The 8,648-nt window shown below is 36.9% G+C and overlaps 1 long non-coding RNA gene across 2 annotated transcripts; it reads right to left on the reverse strand.

The window, feature by feature from the left end:
* Positions 1–2,844: 2,844 nt before the first annotated feature.
* On the reverse strand, positions 2,845–8,372 carry LOC139703362 (uncharacterized). 2 transcript variants are annotated; one of them, XR_011705740.1, is made up of 3 exons: positions 8,350–8,372; positions 5,904–5,971; positions 2,845–4,125 (listed from the first exon to the last, which is right to left on the reverse strand). It is a non-coding gene; the product is annotated as an uncharacterized lncRNA (long non-coding RNA). The 2 variants fall into 2 exon arrangements; XR_011705741.1 differs by lacking the exon at positions 8,350–8,372 and adding an exon at positions 8,074–8,341.
* Between the last annotated feature and the right edge of the window lie 276 nt (positions 8,373–8,648).

The raw sequence follows: 8,648 nt of genomic DNA on the forward strand, positions 1-8,648 counted from the left end.
AAAAACATTTCCTCTATGCTGAGTCATTTCTATCTCTTCAGTCTCTGAGGAATTGATCTCCTATACCTGTTTCTCTTACTTTACATTATAATATTTTTGTAAATTACAGCATGCCTGAAATAACTCTACTGACTTCACTATGATAAATTTATTTGCCTTTAAGAATCAAAGCTTTGTACTTGGAAACATAACCTTTGGAAAAAATTATTTCTCCATTTGGATAGTATATTATTTATTAATCCTTTTGCTTTCTATAGTGTAGAGACACTGGTTCTCCTTTGGAATATCTTGTGCAATGCTAGTGCAGATATCATTTTGTTCTGGTGAAAAGTATATAATTGGTATGCTTATGAGTATGCTTAATTGAAATTAAATAGCACATATTCCATTTTTGAGCATGACACGTTTACAAACTGTAGTCATCAAAGGCTTTTTCCAATATGATCTCTACTGAAGTGTAGAAAGCATTCATCACATTGAAGAGAAGCTCGCAGAGTAAACCAAATGAAAAGATCACTTAGTGCTCTTGATATTCTAAGAACCTGAGGAATAGTAATTTTGTCCTATTGCTTTAAGTAATCTCTCTACATATGTAAGTCCCCATATTATATTTTACTTCTTTGCAAGTCACCTTCAATTTTCTAAGAAAAACTATTGAAATGTGTGAATTTTTTATTATAAGCACATTGCTTTTGGAAAGTAAATGTATGGTAAGACCTTTTAGAAAATGTAGAGCTTTATATTTGTCATGCATAGTACTTTTCTTCTTTACTACTTCATCTGTAAACACAACACACAAAACATTTTTATCCACATCACTGTTAAGAACAATTATTTTGTCATATATGTTGTTTTAGACTATTTAAATTCATCTTGACTAATGGAAGCACCCTTCTATCAAAAAATTTTGAATGGAATGACGAATTAAAATATAAAAATATACAATATATTTTCTTACTCTTTATTACTTCCTTTCCTTTTGTTGTATTTCTGCTTCTTCCAGTTTCTATTTGTATGTTATATATAAATGAGTGAATATTTACACACTGTGGTGCAAATTGTTATCCAGAAATACCACTGATTACTCAAGCAAAACTTTCAAAATACTGTCCCCTTGTTATTGTTTGGATGTGGAATGTCCCCCAAATCTCATGTGTTGAAAGCTTGACCCTCAGTTGATGGCTGTTTTGAGAGGCAGTGGATACTTTAGGAGATGGGAGGAAGTAGGTCACTGTGGCAATGTTCTTGAAGGGTACATTTTGTCTGCAGGCCCTTCCTTACTCTCTCCTTTTCCTTCTTGGCCACTGTGATGTGAGCAATTCTGCTCTACAATGTGTTCCCTGTCACAAAGTTCTGTCAAACCAAAGGTCCAAAGCAGTGGGGCCAAGAAAGCATGGACTGAAACCTATGAAACAGTGGGTCAAAATCAATCTTTCCTTATTTTGTGTATGTGAGGTACATTGTCATAGCAATGGAAAGCTGATGAAAACACCCCTTTTGTTTAGTAACTATAACATAAGAATTTATATAAATCACAGCCTATCCTCTGTCTCTACATGCTGGAATTTCATAATATAGTCTCTGCTTTTAGAGAACAGTAATGGAGGTGGCTGGTTAGTGGCAGATCTTAGTTCTTGCACTAGCTCATTTTCTTTGCTATTTGCCATTTATAGATGCTGATCTGAACTGAAAAATGAATTAATCATGACAGAATAAGTAATTGTTCAAGAATGAATGTCCATACTTATGGAGCATACTCATAGTATTCTATGAACCTCTGGGTTTCTACTGATATCCTATAATAAATTGGAAAAACCTGAAAATGAAATATTGCCCATGTTGTCACTTTGATGCTGGTTTATTGAAAGACTTTCAGTCTTTTGAACTCTTAATATCTGAACATTACTCACAAAAACTACTTGAATTGTCTTAAAAATTATAATCAGATCTCTTCAGGTTAACTACAAAAATGTCACATCTTTATAAATTAGATTATGGGTAAATATCATGACATAGGTAATTTATGTACAGTGAAAATGGTCATAATGCTTTGGTACTTGTTTATTATAAAAACAATTTGAGTAGTAACTAGTTGTTTGCTTCACTGTTCTTAACGATTAATTAAATTTGTTATTCTCTCTTTCACATTCAAATATTTATTTTTTAAAATATTTGGAATTTTGATTTTTAAAAATTCATTGAAAAAATATAATGCCATCTTTGACATTCTGTCTATTTTTGAGATTTAGTGTCAATCAGTAGGAAAACTAACGATGGTGAAATTTGTTTAGTCTAAAAAAGTTAGGCTTTATAATTATATTTAGGCATCTCTGGTACTGTCAAATAAAATACCAAATACCAGAATATTGCAGGGAAAATGCTGGGAGAAAATTAATTACAAATCTAGTAAGAGGTTGTTTTCCTCATAACAAACACCTGCTGTAGTCTCCAACTGTCACCTCCTTTTCAGGAGTTTAAGCCACCTACTGTGTTTCCCCAATGACACCTCCCCCTCAGCAGCCACCTGCAGTTTATGCCAACTGTCTCCTTCCAGTTCTCTTTCTCCTCAGGAAAAATTACCTGCTGCCAAAATAACATTTAAGGGAGTACTTTTTTTTTTTTTTTTTTTTCTTGGCTTGTATTTCCTGTATGCTTAGGCAGGATGTAATTGCTGACATTTAATCACTTAAGAATATTTTCACATTCAATATTTTTTTTTGTCTGAGAAGAGGGCTCATTGACTTAAACAATGCTTAGTTTTACTAAATTAATCCCACATTATCTACTTTTCAAACTGAAAGACCCACCGATTCCCTGTCCAAGAAAGACGCACGAGGCACTGGCTGCAAACGCAAGAGGTGATTTATTGATACACAGGCGCCTGCGGGTGCCCAGCGAAACCTCAGCCGGAGCTTCGGTGAACTGGCACACCGGGCTTTGGGGTACAGAATTTTTTATAGGGTCAAGGAGCAGGTTTCGCGCGCGCGGTAAGCAACAGGTTTCTTATTGGTTATTTTGAACCCAACATACAGGTTACCTAAAGGGTAAAGTTATTTTTCATTTTATGTTCCTGGAATTACACCATATGACAGTTACATATGAACACTCTGTTTTTTTTCTATTCCTGCTTATTAGCCCCTGTTTAGTCAGGCATGCCCTGGAATCTATTCTTCTGCTCTTTCCCAACCATCCTGTTTTTCCCTTTTAATCGGTTTCACTTAACTGATTTTCTGAAAAATACATCTGACGTCTGTGCAGGTGCGGAAGCAAGCCCTGGTGATTTATTACTGGGCCTAAAGTTATTGGGCTGGGGTCTTTCATTCCCCCCTTTTTCTTTATCATGGATAGAATCTTATATCCATTGTTCTGCTTGCTCAGGTTCTTGGATTAAGCTTGTGTGTGACCCTGTTTGTTGTTTAAGCAACTGGTACTGTTGAGTTAGAACCATAGTTTGGATTATAGAAAGTCTCTCTCTCATGAATTGCACCAATCTATTGAGTATGCAGGGTCCAAACGTTAGGATTATTAGCAGAATAACTAAAGGTCCCGCTATGGTGGATAGCAAAGTAGTTAACCATGGGGATTTGTTAAACCAGTGTTCAAACCATCCTTGTTGAGCCTCAAATTTTTTTTTTTTTTTTTTTTTTTTTTTTTTTGGCCAGCCTTTCAGTGACCTTTTCCATAGTTTCCCGGACTACCCCTGTATGGTCAGCGTAAAAACAACATTGTTTCTTTAAAACCACACAGAGACCACCTTTCCTAAGGAATAACAGATCTAATCCCCTTCTATTTTGTAGTACGACTTCTGCGAGGGAAGAGAGAGATTTCTCTAAGACAGTGATAGACTTGGTCACTTGATATTAGACCCCCGATTTACCTAACTACACTGACTACCTAACTTTAAATCTGGCTTTATTTATTTATTTTTTTTTAAATTTGGGAACTCCTTACTGCTGTGAGGAAGGGGGACGAAGAGAATCTTTCTGGCTTCTTCAGGCTGAAAAGGGACGGCGTGGGGCAAGCAGTTTGGAGTCCCCCTTAAAAATATCGGGTCTATCGAGTGGTCCATGATGAAAGTCTAATTGAGAAGTAATAGGCTGGAGGGCCATTTGAGTGATGGGTGGTCTATAAGAGAAACAAGAACTTATTAGTACTGGAACCATATTGATGCAGTAATAAATGCCACAGCACAGGAATATGCCAATGAGTATAATGGCCAAGACAAAGATTAACAATGTTTTCCATCAGGCAGTACCAGGAACTAGGAGCTAGGATATTGTTTCCACGAAAAAGTTGCTGAGGACATGGCTTCCATCTGAGCAGGTAAATCTTTAAAGATATTTGTCACATTGTCAGAAATGTCAGGGATGTCAACACAACAACTAACATGTAGGGTTACAGATGTCTTTTTCTTTAAGATATAGTTTAATAATTTAATGCCATCTGATCCTGCAAAATCCTTTTACTAGTATAACCTCTGTGTCTAATAGAGAAATCTTTAATTCTGTTACTTAGGGCTGGATAACCATATTAGCAAACATCAAGCCTACCTGCGTTGGCTAGAAATAAAGGCCTTAGACTAAAACTACTCTAGCAGTCCCTTTGACAGTTATCAGGCATTTCTGTCTAAGAATCTCTTTTGTAGCCTTCAGTCTACTTATTTATGGAAGTTACATTTAACTATTATTATCATTTAAGATGTCCAGGAACAGCTGTGCTTTGGCTTTGACTGTCTTTGCTAAGTGTTTAAGATGAAGCAAGTCAAACTGACTTTTGTTTCTACCTATTGTTTACAGTCAGCTGAGTTATCCTGGGAGTCCTCGGGAACTTCATAGCAGCTTTTCAGTTCTGCTAGTGCCATTTGCGCTAGGATGGATCCAGGCCTTGCTTGACCATATGGCTTCCCTCAGAAGCATCAGGGATGTCTCCCTTTTCTAATGACCCTCCTCTTTACAGCAAATGCACCGATTGGCTTTCTGTCCTCCACTGGTCTCATTAATCTCCCTGCTCAGGAGGTTATGTGGCCTAGAGTTGCTGAGCCCTTTGGAGAAGTCCCCTATTCCCTGATTCAGACTGACTCAGAGGGCAAGAGCCGAATATTGGTTTTCTTGGCCTTTTAAATTTAACTAATTTTAAAAACTTGATCTTAAACATCCAGCAAATAAGTTAACAGCCTTATATTAAGAGCACTGGGCTTTAATGTCTATCTCTCTATCCTGTAGGTGATAACTCCTTATCTTATGTTGACCCAGGTTGTGTTCTTAAAGCAATACCTCTTTAAAACATTAACAGGCAATCCTTAAACCATCTATAAGCAAACTACAAAACAAAACTAACTAGGGTAAAAACATATTTAGCTTATATAATAGCTACCTTGAATTCTGGCAGGGTTATACATCATAATTTCCTGTTTGAGATCCTAGTAATCTTGGCAAAAACCTACTTTTGGACACAACTTTAACTGTACTGAAATCTGGCTTACTTCTTTCATAGCCACTTTCACATGTAGTGAGATGGGACAGAGCCTTATTTCAAGTAAGGCAGGGCTCTTTATAAATCTCAAGTACTATAGTTCTGAAGCTGATCATTTTACAAAGTTTACATAAATTGTTGTTCAAGTTTACATGAACATTAGCTAACACAACATAATATCACACCTAAAACATGAATTAAAGGCTGAAAGCTTTTAACCTCTTGTAGAAAAGTAGTAATGTACTTTTGTGTTTTGCAATAAAACCTTCACATAGATTAGGCTCTTATTAACTTAAAAATACATGAATTGTATCTCAGAGTAGAAAGTAACATGGAACCGTACATATCTTATTGATAACAAGTTCAGTTATAGAACACAAATGATATAATTGAATCTCCAACATGTTTTTTTTTTTTAAGCCTAAAATTACCATACAACTTTAGAACACCAGCTTGATATAATGTTCTTTTGAAGCTTCTACCTTACAGACTTGTATACCTGGAAGATATGAACACATTAATAACACCATAATTACATAAACCTCCTTTTGTTCACATTTTGAAACAATACTTGTAAACTTTTAAATTTAAGCAGAGTTAACATTTTATTAGGGCCTTTTTGAACACTTAGAGAAACTTATAAGCTTAATTTTGAGGACATCTTTACTTTTATCTGTTTACCCAATCTAAATTGAACCGTTTGAATCACGTGAATTAAAGATATTTGGATCTATTTTTAATTTTTTAATTAATTTTTTTTTTTTATGAGCGCTCCTCATCTGTCAATTGTTATATCACTGTAGGATATATGGACATACACACATACAGACATACCGACATACAACACATAACAAGAGTGTGCACACATAACAATAATAAAGGCCTCGTAGCTTTTCGCAGATGAAATCTCCATTGCAATGTTTTTTTTAAAAAAAAACTTTACTGATCAGAAAAACATTAACCTAGGTCTGCAGGATCAGAATCACGAGCTCAAAAAAATACAGAATCTAAGAAAAAAAACAAGAATCCTAAAAAAAGATGACTGGCCAGTAGTTAGTAAATACCATACAATTTATTTCTTGGTTTGGTCTAGTTTGAGTTCAGGTAAAAAGACACTTTTATTCCCCACCCCCCCCTTTTTTTTTTTTTTTCCTTGGGCCTGAGCTCCAAGCTGCTTCTGTTTGCATATCAGTTTAAGCCCTGACCAAGGTCTGGAAGGAGCAGGGAAAAAAAAAAACTGCTATTTTGAGCAGACACTTTAGGCCTAAGACATTTTAACCTTAAGTTATATTTCCAGGTTTAGATGTTGAAAATTATGATACAAATTTAAGAAGCAATTTCCAAAATTTAAAATTTTATATCTTTTTACACTAGAAAAACTTGTTCATATAAAACTGGAAATAGGATCTCTACCATCAGAAGAAATTTCTTTAGTACCTCTAAGCCACTTTGCTTGTTCTGAAGTTTCTAAAGCAGCATTGAGTTACATTAAATTTGCCCACACATTACCATATATATCTGAAATTAAGCTTTGAAAATTTCTAAGACTATTGGTATTTTATCTAATGTCATTTTTATGAGCCAGACCAACGTTTTAATTTCTTTTCAGGCTACCCAGTTCAAAATTGAAACTTTTTAATTTTTTTTTTTTATCCCAAGTATTTAAGTTTTTTAGCATGAACTATCTGAAATCAAACTAAACAATTGCTTAAACCCAACTTTTAACTGCAAGATAGTGCAATGCTTTAGAAACCCATTCAGATACCAGATTGTTACAATAAAAATTATTATTTTTTTTTAGACACACATTTAACCTAGATTATCCCTAAGAAACAATCAGACAACCAGATAAGAAAATATCTCTCCAGGTTTTGAACTTTCATTTAATTATGACTCCCATCAGTGGCACCATAGACTTTCCCATGAGTGGACCAGATGTTTTCACGTAGAGGCAACTATAGGTGTAAAATCAAGGGTCCCAGTGTGACTGGCTTTACTGCATTTAGTGTCCCTTCTTTTTAAGTAAACAGAGGTAGCGTAATCCTTAAGATGTAGATAAGGACCCAGGGAACTCCCCAGAGCTAAATGGCTCTGGCAGCTGCTGGGAGTCCCTTAATCCTATCTTTCACCCATAGGATCAGTTCCTCCAGTTTGGTTTGACCTTAGGCATTAGGCATTTTTTTTTTTTTCTTCTAACTTTTTAGTAGCCAGCTCCCAAAAAGTCCATCCTCTGCTTGCAGTTGTTTCGAGTGCTAAGCTTCCCCAAGAGAGCAGAGTGGGGACTTCTTAAAAGTCCCCTTGAGAGTGTCAAAATTTGTGACTGAAAATTTGGTTCCCATCTCTAAAGCCAATTAACACTAATTTAATAATGAGGATAGGGCTTTGAGAAAAGTCAAAGCGAGATGTTAAAGTTGTTATAGATTGTCCCATGTTAGTCTCAGGTGGAATGAGAAAATGCAGAGGCAAGGAGACAGATACAAATCAGACAGGACACAAAACACAAAGAACGCTGCGCGGCTTCGGGCAAAGGCAAGAAGACAGACACAAATATCAGACTGGACACAGAGAACGCTGCGCGGCTCGAGCACAAACCGAACGTACCTGACGGATTAGGGAGAGGAGGGATACCGTCACCTCCGTCACCCACGAGTACAGTGTACTCTACAGAACATTGGAGGCCCCCCAAGATGGGCCTCCCTGAGCCCCTGGGACGTCTCCCAGGGTGGCAGGGGAGAAGTCCGAGTTCGTCAACTCCTTCTCAAGCTGCCCAGAATACAGAGCGATTACGCGTAATCGTACAGACGCTGCGCATGAACAGATAACAAGATAACAACCAGACAGACAGAGACACAAAATGACACGAACTGGCCAGCTTACCTCCCAGTGGTTATCGGGTGTTCCTTGGGCAGGGATCCGGACGGGGTTATAGGAGTTCTCCTGGCTGGCTCGCCAAATGAAAGACCCACCGATTCCCTGTCTAAGAAAGACGCACGAGGCACTGGCTGCAAACGCAAGAGGTGATTTATTGATACACAGGCGCCTGCGGGTGCCCAGCGAAACCTCAGCCGGAGCTTCGGTGAACTGGCACACCGGGCTTTGGGGTACAGAATTTTTTATAGGGTCAAGGAGCAGGTTTCGCGCGCGCGGTAAGCAACAGGTTTCTTATTGGTTATTTT

The sequence above is a fragment of the Marmota flaviventris genome, chromosome X (genome assembly GCF_047511675.1).
Source record: "Marmota flaviventris isolate mMarFla1 chromosome X, mMarFla1.hap1, whole genome shotgun sequence".
In the NCBI taxonomy this organism is placed as follows: Eukaryota; Metazoa; Chordata; class Mammalia; order Rodentia; family Sciuridae; genus Marmota; species Marmota flaviventris.